We start from the raw sequence: 12,871 nt of genomic DNA on the forward strand, positions 1-12,871 counted from the left end.
ATGGTGATATCGCCCGTAGGCGACAGGGACCCGGGCATCTGTTGCCATGACAACCACTATACATTCCTAGCATCCATTTGGTTTACCTCCCACCTTTACCTGCGAGTGGTTACCTCCGCAGCCTAAATAAAAGACAGACTCTTCCTGACCTGTGCCCCTTTTTTTCTCTTTTTCTCCCTTTGTCGCTGTCACCCCCGTTTGTACCCTTACCCCACAATGAACCTCTCTCAGGTGGAACTGCACTGGCCTGAGGTGGTCCTTCCAGATGTGAGGAGTGATTGCATCACAGCAATAACCTAGAACCAAGAGGGCTGGAGAGATGGCTCAGTGGTTAGGAGCACTGACTGCTTTCCAGAGGTCCTGAGTTCAATTCCCGACAACCACATGGTGGCTCACAACCATCTGTAATGGGATCCGATGCCCTCTTCTAGTGTGTCTGAAGACAGCGACAGTGTATTCATATAAATAAAAAAAATAATACATCTTTAACAAAAAAATAACCTAGAACCTAAAAGGTCAGGACAGCCTGAGGTTGCAGCCATGAGGGGGGTTAGCACAGCAAGCATCCAGAGCACTGGAGGGAACTTTGTTACGTTACCATTCCCCAACTAAATACCATGTCTCCGAAAACTAAATCTAGGCCAAGCCAAAGTTTAGTTTAAAAGCACGGTGCAGCTGAATCTGTGGTCCCAGCACTAGGGAGGCCAAGACTGCAGGACCTCAAGTCGGGGCTAGCCTAGGTTACATCAAAAGGACTTCATTCAAAAAACAAAATTAAAAAAACAAAAACAACTCACAGCTGCAGGAAGGAAAGACTGGACTTGTGTTCTCTGAGCCCTCAGAAGTTGCCAGAAGCTATGCTGTGGCTTCCTGTACTCACTAGAGACTCCTTGGGACTCGGCAGGACACCTCTCAGGCAGGAGAACACCAGCAGCCACCAGGCTTTGGCCAGCAGGTATGAGGACATGTGACAGTTATAGCCCCTCTTGCAGCCTCTCATGTAGAAGGTGAGTACAGAGACCCTCATTGGGCAAGCACATCTGGCCCCTGCCAAGTACCAAGAGACACAGGAGAGACATTGAGGGTCTGGGGGCAGAGGCACACCAGCAGTGTCATAGGACACTTTCCCTGCTGGCCCCTCCGTTTTCCTGGTAGATGCTTTACTTGCTCACTCACTTAGGATTTTAGACTCTGACCATGTAGCCCTGGCTGTCCCAGAACTCACAATGTAGACCAGGCTGGCCCCAAACTCAGAGCTCAGCCTGCCTATGCCTGTGCCTCCCCAGGGCTGGGTTTAAAGGTGTGCACCAGCACTTTTTTTTCTTATTAACAGGATTACTCTGTAAAGCTCTGATTACCCTGGCAATCACTATGTAGCCCAGGCTAGCCTTGAACTTGTAGCAATCCTCCTGTCTCAGTTTCCCAAGTCCTGGGATGACAGGCATGACCCACTGGCTTAGTGGGCACATTTTATAACAAACACTGGGTGCAGAGACATAGACCTGTATCTCCCACCCCCAGGAAGCTGAGGCAGGAGGATGCTTGAACCTAGGAACTCAAGGCTAACCTGGGCATCACTGTAAGACTATCTTGAGGTACAGTGGGGGAGGGGAAGGCAGAAAAGGAAACTGGCAAACTATGACAATTGAAGTTTATTCTGAAATACCAAACAGTTAGCACATCTCAACGAGCAACCCATATAAAAACTGGAGGTGACGAGCAGCAATGCTGCCACAGTCCCAGAAGCCCACGTGGACTTGCACGCCAGGCATGTGTCATGGGGAACCGGTGCACTTACAGCCGTGACAAAGCCAAGGCTGCTCTCTACACAAAGGTGAAAGGATCTTAGCCAAGGACAAGCTGGGTAGGGACAGAGGGAATCCTGAAGCGGGGTGCACAGAGAGGTAACAGGCATAAAACCCTGCGGTAGCAGGGGGCAGAGGGCTGGCCAGGTACAGCCCAGTCAGGAAGGCTGGACCTGTGGGAGCATGGAGGATCCTGACACTTCAGACACTGCCAGAGCCCAAGACGGATTCCGTGGTGGCCTCTGGAGAAGGACAAGGTTGAGGAAGGACAGGGTCAAGAAGAGATGGGACTGGGCCCCTGCTGGAGGAACAGCTGGACTTGAGGTTCCAGGAAGGCAGGGGAATGGCTGCTTTGGGTGATGGAGGAGGTGACAGGGAGTAGAAGGCTTACTACTGAAGTGTCCACCATGCCATTACCTCTTATTTCTATCCTGACAATGCCATGGGTCACCTGGGTGTTTGGGTGTTGGGCATGTGACCTATACCTGTAATCTCAGCACTCAGGATCTGAGGCAGGAGGAATGCCATGAATTCCAGGCTAGTCTGGACTACAGAGTGAAGCCTGTCTCAGAAAGAAAGAGAAGAGGGAAGAGGAGGGAAACGGGGAGAAAGGATAAAGGGAGGGATGGACCAAAGAGAGGAAGGGGAGAAGAGGAAAAATCGACCTGGGAGGAGACAGCCTTTGACTTCCCCTGCTGTTAGGCAGGGTGGCCTCCTAGATGTCCTGAACCCCTGCATGTGGTGGATAACTCTCAACATGGGGCTGTTTCCATAGTGACCCCTCCAGAGAATCTCCACAAGTCTTTCTGGGCCACAGGGAAGCCACTAGCCCATGGACAGCAGATAGGAGTGCAGGCAGCTGTAGGAAGGGAGACCAAGGTCCTGGAGCCAGGCTGAGATAGGAAAGCTGGCCTCATTCTCTGGGTATAGAGGCTGGGGGGAGGGGACTGCCCCAGCAGTCAGCTGTACCCACTTCTGCACAGTGACAGGTTTCACTGAGGAAGCAGGTCATTCTGAGTCCCTGACTTCTGCAGGAGGGAGGACCGAGCGGGTGCTGGACCACCCGAGTTTTGATGGACACAGCGCTGGCGTTCCTCCCAGGCTCAGAACAAGCCTTTTGTTCTTAGGACTCGCTGCCTTTCTGAACCCAGGCTAAAAATTACTTCAGTTCTTCCTGGAGTTACTCATCGCCTGGTGACTAATGCTTCAGGGTCTGTCCGTCAATCTTCAAATCCTGCTGCTGTTCCTCAGCGTTGGGTCTCAGGAACAAAAGCTGAAGAGGTAATCAACCGGAAGTGAGCAGATGGCAGTCCCCCTTAAGCTGCACCTTCCAGAGGGTGGGCAGTAGTGATTGCACCGCAGCACAGTGGCCGTGACAACTTTGGGAAGGCAGTGTCACTCCTCTGACTTCCCAGAATGCAACTTGCTCCCTAAGGCAGTCACACAAGATGACTTTGTCTTAAATTATTACGTGGGGAGATTTGCTGAGGAACAAGCTGCAAAGCGAGGAGGCCTGAGATGGGGCAGGATCCAGGTGTGCTTGTGTGGTGGCTTTCTGGAGATGTGATTGGCCACGTTCAAATTCTTTGTGTCAGCCCCATGCCCTCCTCAGCCTCACCACTCTCCACCCTGAGCTCTCTAAGTGCTATTGCTCTGTCAGCTCCCCAGTCGCCCACCAGCCAGTCAGCTGTGACCAACTTCCCACCAGGCTCTCAATGTTGAAACAGGCACACAGGTGACTGCTTCAGTGTCCTCGTCACCCCAGTAGGCCGTGTATTTGCCAGTCACATCTTTAATCCTGGTACATAGGAGGCAAAAGCAGACAGACCTTTGTGTGTTCAAGGCCAGCCTGGTCTACCAAGTGAGTTCTAAGCTTGCTAGGGATACACAGTGAGACCCTGTCTGGAGGAGGAGGAAGAGGAGGAAGAAGAAGAGGAGGAGGAAGAAGAGGAGGAAGAGGAGGAAGAGGAGGAGGAGGAGAAGGAGGAAAAAGAAGAAGAGGAAGAGGAAGAGGAAAGAGAGGAATTTGTTTAAGACAGTTTCTCTGTACAGCCTGCAGCTTGATAGGCGGACCAGGCTAGCCTCCAGTTTCAGGTGGTTCTCCTCCCTGTTTCTCACAAATGCTAGGTCTACCGGCTTGCCCCATAATACTTGGCTAAAAGTTTGTCTTTGTGGTGGTAGGAGTTAAGCCTGCCCATCCTTGCCTTGCCTTTTGATTTTTTTTTTCTCTTTTTCGGAGCTGGGGGCCTTGTGCTCGCTAGGCAAGCGCTCTACCGCTGAGCTAAATCCCCAAGCCTTCGATTTTTTTTTTAAAGGTTTATTTATTTTATTTATGTGAGTACACTGTCGCTGTCCTCAGACACACCAGAGGAGGGCATCGGATCCCATTACAGATGGTTGTGAGCCACCATGTGGTTGCTGGGATTTGAACTCAGGACCTCTGAAAGAGTAGTCAGTGCTCTTAACCACTGAGCCATCTCTCCAGCCCACCTTTCGATTTTTGACACAGGATTTTGTTATTAGCCCAGGTTGGTCTGGAAATCACCCCAATCCTTCTGTCTTTGTCTCCCAAATGTGGTCACAGACAGGGTGCAGCCACTAACAGGTTCATGTCTCCCTTTTCTGTAGCTGTCAAGGGCCAACGGTCATAGACCCTTCTCCATGGGGCGAACATGTCATTCAAAGTAATTTGAACCACAGTTCTCAAACATACGCATTCATATTTGGCTCAAAATAAACTATTTCCCTCCCTCCTCCTCCTCCTCCTCCTCCTCCTCCTCCTCCTCCTCCTCCTCCTCCTCCTCCTCCTCCTCCCCCTCCTTTCTTGAAGCTCAGGGACAATTTTATTACGGTTTTCTAGGCTATCAAGCTGCAAGCTTCGACAGCTGCCAAGAGAAGGCACTTGGAAGAAGAAAGTCATGTTTTCCAAGTTCGGGTCCAGCTGCGGAGCTCTGCAAACAGCTGCAAGGCAGGAAGGGGAGGAGCTTCAGAGAGCGGAAAAACTCAGGGCATCAGGGTGAAGTCGCTTAGGCTTTTGGCCCATCCCCGAAAGAAAAGTCACTTGGGAAGCGAGACTCTTAACTGAGAAAAACGCCCCCATAACATTGGCCTCTAAGCAAATCTGTAATACATGTTCTAAATTAGTGCTTGATGGAGGAGGGCCCAGCGCGTTGTGGGTAGAGCCATCCCTGAGCAGGCGGTCCTGGGCTCTATAGGAAAGCCAGCTGAGCAAGCCATGAAGAGCAAGCCAGCAAGCAGCGTCCCTCCATGGCTTCCCCAAGTTGCTCTTTGTCATCGTGTTTTGTCCTAGCAATAGAGGCCCCAACTAAAGAGAAAAGGGGACAGTTTTAACTCGGAAGTTGCCAGGCCTCTTGGCAGAGACCCTGTAAACAGTCTCCTGAATTTATTCACTTACCCAGTCGGTTGGTTTTGTTTTTTGAGACAAGAGTCTCTCTATACATACAGCTGTCTCAGTTGGGATTTCTTCTACTGCTGTGAGGAAACACCACGATGAAAAAAAAAAATAAGTTGGGGAGGAGTTTATTCAGCAGCTTACACTCCCATGTCCACTGTTCATCGTCAGAGGAAGTCAGGACAGAAACGCAAGCAGAACAGAATCTGATGCAGAGGCCATAGAGGGTGCCGCTTACTGGCTTGCTGGGGCTGGAACACGGCCCCCTTCGTTCAATACATCTTCGCCAGCTTTCTGTTTTCCATGGTTTCTTTCCCGTCTGGAATTTGATCTGTGATCAGACGGTGAACTCAGAAATCAATGTGCCTCTGTCTCCCTAGTGCTGGAATTAAAGGCAAGTTCTACCTATCGTGCCTCGACCCAAACTTTCCTTTCTTTCTGCCTCAAGATGAAGAACACATGTGTGCTCTCCGTTTCTGGATTGTGGTTCATTCCAAATACAGTCATGTTGACAACTGAGACTAGACATCACAACAGCCCTGGGTGTCCTGGAACTCACTATGTAGATCAGGCTGGCCTCGAACTCAGAGATCCTTCCTCTGCTTCCCAAGTGCTGAGATTAAAGGCGGGCACCAACCCCACCCAGCCCTCCTCCTATTTTTTTTTTGTTAAATATTTTATTTATTTATTATATATTATGATTACACTGTTGCTATCTTCAGACACACCAGAAGAGGGCATCAGACTTGTTTCAGATGGTTGTGAGCCACCATGTGGTTGCTGGGATTTGAACTCAGGACCTTGGGAAGAGCAGTCGGTGCTCTTAACCACTGAGCCATCTCTCCAGCCCCCTCCTCCTATTTTTAATTCATGTCTTAAGTGTGTGTGGGGGGGGTGGCGTTCTCATGCACATATGCTCATGCATATAAAGGCCAGAGGATAGCCTTGAATGTCATCCTTAAGAGCACTGTCCAACCACACCATGTATTCCTGTCTAGGCTGGAACTTGCTGTGTAGACCAGGCCAGCCGTGGCCAGCTGTGGCTACATAGAGAAACCTTATGATGCCAGGCAATGGTGGAGAGATAGGAGGATTGTGAAGAGTTGGGAGTCAGCCTGGATTACATAGTGACTTCCAGACCAGCCTGTGCTACATATGAGACCCTGTTTCAAGGAGCAACTGTTCAGTCATTAAGCACACAGGCTGCCTGCAGATCTGATTTTAGTTTTCCAGCATCCACCAGATGGGCTGCTCACAACCTCCTGTAACACCAGCTCCAGGGCCGAACAACGCTCTAATCTCCCTGGGCTTCTACACATACAAACACATAATGCAAAACAATAAAAATAGGCTGAGCCTGGTGTGCACTTTTTAATCCCAGCACTCGGGAGGCAGGGGCAGGGGACGGGGGCGGGGGCGGGGGCAGATCTCTCAGTTTGAGGCCAGCCTGGTCTACAGAGCAATTTCCAGGACTGCCAGAGCCATACAGAGGAACCCTGTCTCAAAAACCAAAACTGATCAATCAATAAATAAAATATTAAGTATGAACCACTGTAGGCATAAAATTTGTGCAACCTATTTTTAGTAAGTGTTCAACCTCTCCTCTAGCCCACCATTCAGCAGAGATATGGGAAGAGAAAAGTTATTAGGATATGGGGGAAGTGGACCTTTTCAGCAATAGCTCTTTGTGGGCGAGCTCAATCTTTGGCATCAGTTCAGTCCCGCAGCAGACACCAAATACGACTTAGCAGCTACAGTCTAGTTCTTTCAGAAAGCAGACACCAGGCAGCTGTAGTTCAATCCTGAAGAAATCATCAGGCTCACTCTCTGGCCTGAGGCAAGGCCGTGGAAGTGACGAGCTTCTCCTAGAACCTCACAAGCAACTCTTCGGTGAGTTTCCTCTCAATGTCAGAGTTAACACAAGTTGAGCTCAACAATGCTATAAAAGGTGAACCAATACAAGTGTGTCGTTAGGAAGGAGTAGCCAGATGGAGCAAAGCAAACCAACGCTCAGTGCTTGTCTCCCACTGTCTGTGGGGTCACGTTTATGCTCCTTCCTCCCGGGTCACCCGTGTCTGCTTCAGGAAAACATCCTTTCACCTGTGTGCCCCAGCAAAACCTCATTTGACATTGCTAACTTTCCAAAGAAACTAGAAGTTTCTCCTTCATACCACCATGTTTGGCTCCTTGTGCTTTTCAAAAGTCTGTGGATTGAGATATCCCTCCAGTCATAGACTATTCTCTTAAAATGGCATCCGTGTTTTATGTTGACAGGAGTGACCATCAACAGTATGGATGCTGGATCTGTTCTGGGGAATTTGGTCTCCTGGGATGAGCTGGTTTTATTGATTCCCCAGGATCACAAAATAAATAAATCTACACGTTGAAACTTAATGTCCAGAAGTCATATGAAGAAGTGAGGGTTACACACTGGTGAATGGGACTAGTGACTCAACAAAGGTTCCAGAAAGCTGTTGTCACCTTTGTCCTACAGCCATGTGAAGACCACAGAAGTGCCATCTTGGAGACAGAGAGGGCACAGAGGGGGCACAGAGCCTGTTCCCCTTGGCATCCCTAGCTCCCAGAACTCCGAAGACAGGAATTTCTATTTAAATCCGTGATAGAGTCTCGAAGATTTTTTCTTTCTTTCTTTCCTTATCTGTCTCTCTATCTCTCTTATCTCTCTATCTCTCTATCTATCTATCTCTTGTGAGTACACTGTCGCTGTCTTCAGACACACCAGAAGAGGGCATCAGATCTCATTACAGATGGTTGTGAGCCACCGTGTGGTTGCTGGGAATTGAACTCAGGACCTCTGAAAGAGTAGTCAGTGCTCTAACCACGAAGCCATCTCTCCAGCCCCTGGAGGATGTTCTTAAGAGCAACAAGAATGTACAACATCAATATGGAAATAGGACACCAGGCCAGTGTCCAGGACATCACAATCCCGATGGGCCCTCTACCACTGAGATGCCTTGCTGCCCTCCAAAACTCCAGGCTACATAAAATGGTGCATGGTAACAAAATTCGGAATGAAAATTTTTAAGAAAAGGGGTGAAGTTAATAGAACTCGGAGTGGACATTTTGTTGTTGTTTTTGTTGTTGTTGCTGTTGTTGTCATTTACTTTTGTTTACAGACAGGGTTTCACTATGTAGCTCTGGCTGTTCTGGAACTAGCTATGTAGACCAGGCTAGGCTTGAACTCAGAGATCCACCTGCTTCAGCCTCCCTGCTGGAATTAAAAGCATGCGCGAGCCTCGTGCAGATTGCCTTTTGTTCTTGCTGCTGGTGGTGGTCGTGAGGGCTTTTGTTTTTTTGGTTTTTGGTTTTGTTTGTGTGTGTGTTTATACCTAAGATAGGAAAGGTTTTGAGGAGGGCATAAGAGGGAAAGAGAGGCTAGTGGAGTTGGCTTCGTGTAGATGTCCTAAGTAGTTAACTTTGTCAAGCAGTTTTGGAGCCCCAACAAGGACAGCAAGTCACACACAGAGGTAGGAGACACACATATCTGTATGTGGCAATATCCTCTCACATCCCATGAGGCTAGACGCTCGTCCCTAGGTCTGATGAAGACAAGGCTGAATGTTCAGAGTCTCAGGTTATCAGGAGAGACAGAGGCGATTCTGAAAGACACTAAGAAGCAAATCCCTGGATCCTGACACCCATCGGCCTGAGGTTCCCCCTCTAGGCCTAGCTGCCTCCCCTCCCCTAAGAAATCAGGTTACACCTCCTGTGCACACTACTCTTTACCCATACACTCACCCACTGGTGCTCCTCCTCCTGCCCTGACTCTGGACTGCCCTCCAGTCTCCTGCCTCCACACCCCAACGTCTGTATCTCCAAATTGCCCTTCTGCAAGGACACCAGTTATCGGTTGTACACTGCAACCTACAACATGACCACTAATTCCTCACCGAACACCTCATTCTAAATGAGGTCATGTGCACAGGCCAGAGGTGTCAAGATGGAGACATCCTTTCAGGGGACCATTTAACCCTCGGTCACCGTCACCACAAATACCAGGGTCTGAGGTGCTGTCTTCTATCTCAAGCCCTGTCCTGAGGCCTCACCCACCAGGTTCTGCTCATGCCCACTGCCACAGAAAGGCCATCCTGCAGTGTGAGGGTGGCCTATCCTTCTGGGTGATCTGAGGAGTGGTGGCCCAGGAGCTCCAGCAGCTGCAGGCTCATCTGCAGGGACCAAGTACAGTCCTCTGCTCTTAGCCTCAGCTGTGCCCCAGATACAGCCCAGATGTGTGGTGCTCTCCTCAGTGAGGAGGCTGGAGGGAGACCTCAAGGCTGAACCTCCAGGTGCCCTGTCCTGGCTCAGAGAGAACTCCATTCTCACGGAGACCTTGTTTGGAAGGAACCCATTGATCTAGTTCTCCAAGGGTGGGGCCAAGGAGTTCCATGGGTCTGGGCTGCAGTGCACTAACCACAGGCCATGTTCTTGTTAGGACAGCAGACATGAGGCAGGGTCCCAGTCCAGCCTATTCTCATCTGAACTGTGGTGTTTGGAAAGACCTTATTACAAAAGCAAACAAACTAAAATCAGAAAGCACCAGGAGGTTTCAGAACACCAGGGGGGCAGACATCGATCTAGAATATGTTTCGCTTTCTCTTGGGGTTAACAGCCACATCAAGACTTCGCATTCTGAATGGGTCAACCGCTGTGATGTGCAACAAGAAATCAGAGGTGTGGTGCCAGGGCCCTCTGTCCTCTCCTGCTTCCCTGACTGGGGTCTGGACATGGTAGGGAGACACTCCCTGTGTGGGTAAAGCCATGCCTCAGGGAAGCATTGATAGCCTCTGGAGTGGGGCACTGTCATTGACCACTTTAGTCTGTTACTGATAACTCCCTGAGGTAGTTAGTATAAGTGAGATTGCAGGCAGGCAAGACCCTGGAAGTTTCTGGAAACCCTCGCTTAGCAGTCACTGGCCAGGCCTTCAGGCTTCCTGCCCTCAGACAGGCTGAAGGCAACAGACTGCACAAGACTGTGGGATGACGTCATGCAGTCACGTGAGGCAGGCACAAGATAGAACAAGGCCTGTCATTAGACAAGAAGGAAGGATGGGCAGGAGAAAAGTTTGAGGGAAGAGGAGGAGACTGGAATGGAAAGGAGGGGATACTGGAGGAGAAGATGCTGCTGAGAGAACAGGGAGGCTGATGTTAAGATTCTACTCTGTGTATTTACAGGTTGTTGTGAATGTTCTTAAGGGATGGATGTGTACAGGGCTTTGTATGTGTAGGTGACCGATTATATCTTATCAATTGGGTCAAAGGTTATTGGGTTGTGTGTGTTCTTTCTTGTGGCGATTTGACTTTGGGAGAGTGTGTGGCAGCAGAGACACTAGGCCGCCATGGAATTGGGATGTGTGCTTCTACACAAGATATCTACAAGATATCTTGGGGCACTGTGGTGACGGACCTAGCGAGGTAAAAGACGGCCCCCTTATAATTTTACAACAACACAAGACCCCACCAAGGGTCTGAGTCATGAGGTATGGACGATGCTGCTTCGGATCTGAAACACAAAGGAAGGGCCACAAGCCAAGTGTGGTGGTTTAACAGGAATGGCTGCCGTTGACCCATGTGTTTGAATGCCGTAGGAATTGGCACTATTAGGAGCTATGTGACCCTATCAGGGATGGTATGTCCTCGTTGGAGGAAGTGTGTCACTGAGGACGCAGGCTCCGAAGTTTCATATACTCAAGCCATGACCCGTGTGGTATGAAGTCTCCTGCTGCTTTTGGGTCAAAATGTAGACCTCTCAGCTCCTTCTCCAGCTCCACATCTGTCTGTGTGTCATTATATTTTCTTTTCCATGACAATAAGGGGCTGAACCTCTGATACTGTAAGCCAGCCCCCAATGAAATGTTTTCTTTTACAAGAGTTGCTATGGCTACAGTCTTCCTAGGGTTTTGCTGCTATAAAGAGACACCATGACCAAGACAACTCTTTTTTTTTTTAATTTATTTTACTTTATTTATATGAGTAAACTGTAGCTGTCTTCAGACACAGCAGAAGAGGGCATTAGATCCCATTACAGATAGGTGTGAGCCACCATGTGGGTACTGGGAATTGAACTCAGGACCTCTGTAAAGAACAGGCAGTTAGTGCTCTTAAGTACTGAGGCATCGGGGTTGGGGATTTAGCTCAGTGGTAGAGCGCTTACCTAGCAAGCACAAGGCCTTTGGTTCGGTCCCCAGCTCCGAAAAAAAAAAAAATACTGAGGCATCTCTCCAGGCCCCAAGGCAACTCTTATAAGGACTACATTTAATTGGGGCTGGCTTACAAGTTCAGAGGTTCAGTCCATTATCATCAAGGTGGGAGCATGGCAGCATCCAGGCAGGCATGGTGCAGGAGGAGCTGAGAGTTCTATATCTTGTTCCGAAGGCAAACAGGAGAAGACTGGCTTCCAGGCAACTAGGACAAGAGTCTTAAAGCCCACACCCCCAGTGACACACTTCCTCCAACAAGGCCACACCTACAAGTAGTGCCATGTCCTGGGCCAAGCATAGTCCCCCCACCACAGCCATGGTATCTCTTCACAGCAGCAGAACTGGAACAAGACACCAAGGATGTTTGAGTGTTGTATGCAGAAAAGGTGGGGCTGGAGAAATGGCTCAATGGTTAAGAGCACTGACTGCTCCTCCAGAGGTCCTGAGTTCAATTCCCAGCAACCACATGGTGGCTCACAACCTCTGTAATGGGATTCAGTGCCCTCTTCTGGTGTACATGAAGACAGCTACGGTGTACTCAGATAAATAAAATAAATAAATCTTTTTTAAAAAATCTTAAGGGCTGGAGAGATGGCTCAGCGGTTAAGAGCACTGTCTGCTCTTCCAGAGGTCCTGAGTTCAAATCCCAGAAACCACATGGTGGCTCACAACCATCTGTAATGAGATCTGATGCCCTCTTCTGGTGTGTCTGAAGACAACTACAGTGTACTTATATATAATAAATAAATTAAAAAAAAAAGAAAACATTTAAAAAAAATCTTAAAAAAGGAAAGGTGGAGAACTTTTGTAACCAGCACCTTCAGAAGGAGGTGACTCTGATGTCCCATTTGGACTCACCTGGCTTTAGACAGATATGTCCTTTAATAGAATGCAATACAGCAGTCATAGGACAGGTTATGGCTCTGCTATCTCATAGCCCCACATCCTCTCTGGTGATGAATGAGCATAGAAGCATTCAGGGATCTCTTCTCCCTGCACCTCTCCTTGCCCACAGACCCACTGCTGACCTGCTCCATGGTTTTACACCTAGGGGCATGGGATGGTTATGGTTACAGACATCCCAAGCTTCACCATTCAACGTCCCTGTCAAAGGTCAAGGAGCCAGGTGGTACCTACTAGCACTCACTAGCAACTGAATTGTTGGAGCTTTGGCCAATGGCTGGTCTTCAGATTCCTGTAGGGAGGAGCTAGGCAGGTCCTCCGTCTCCAAGTGCCCACCCCAAGAGAACCATATTAGAAGGCTCAGGGCTGGTCCTAACGTACCAGACAGTCCCCAGAGAATGAGAAGACTGAAAGAGTGAAGGGTGACCTGCGGTCCACCTCAGTTGAGACCAAATACACACTTTCCTTGTCGCCCTTTCAGAGAAGTAGCCACAAGGAGCACGCTGGGGAGAAATTACCACACTTAACAGAAC

This window comes from Rattus norvegicus, chromosome 20 (genome assembly GCF_021556685.1).
Source record: "Rattus norvegicus strain SHRSP/BbbUtx chromosome 20, alternate assembly SHRSP_T2T, whole genome shotgun sequence".
NCBI classification, from domain to species: domain Eukaryota; kingdom Metazoa; phylum Chordata; class Mammalia; order Rodentia; family Muridae; genus Rattus; species Rattus norvegicus.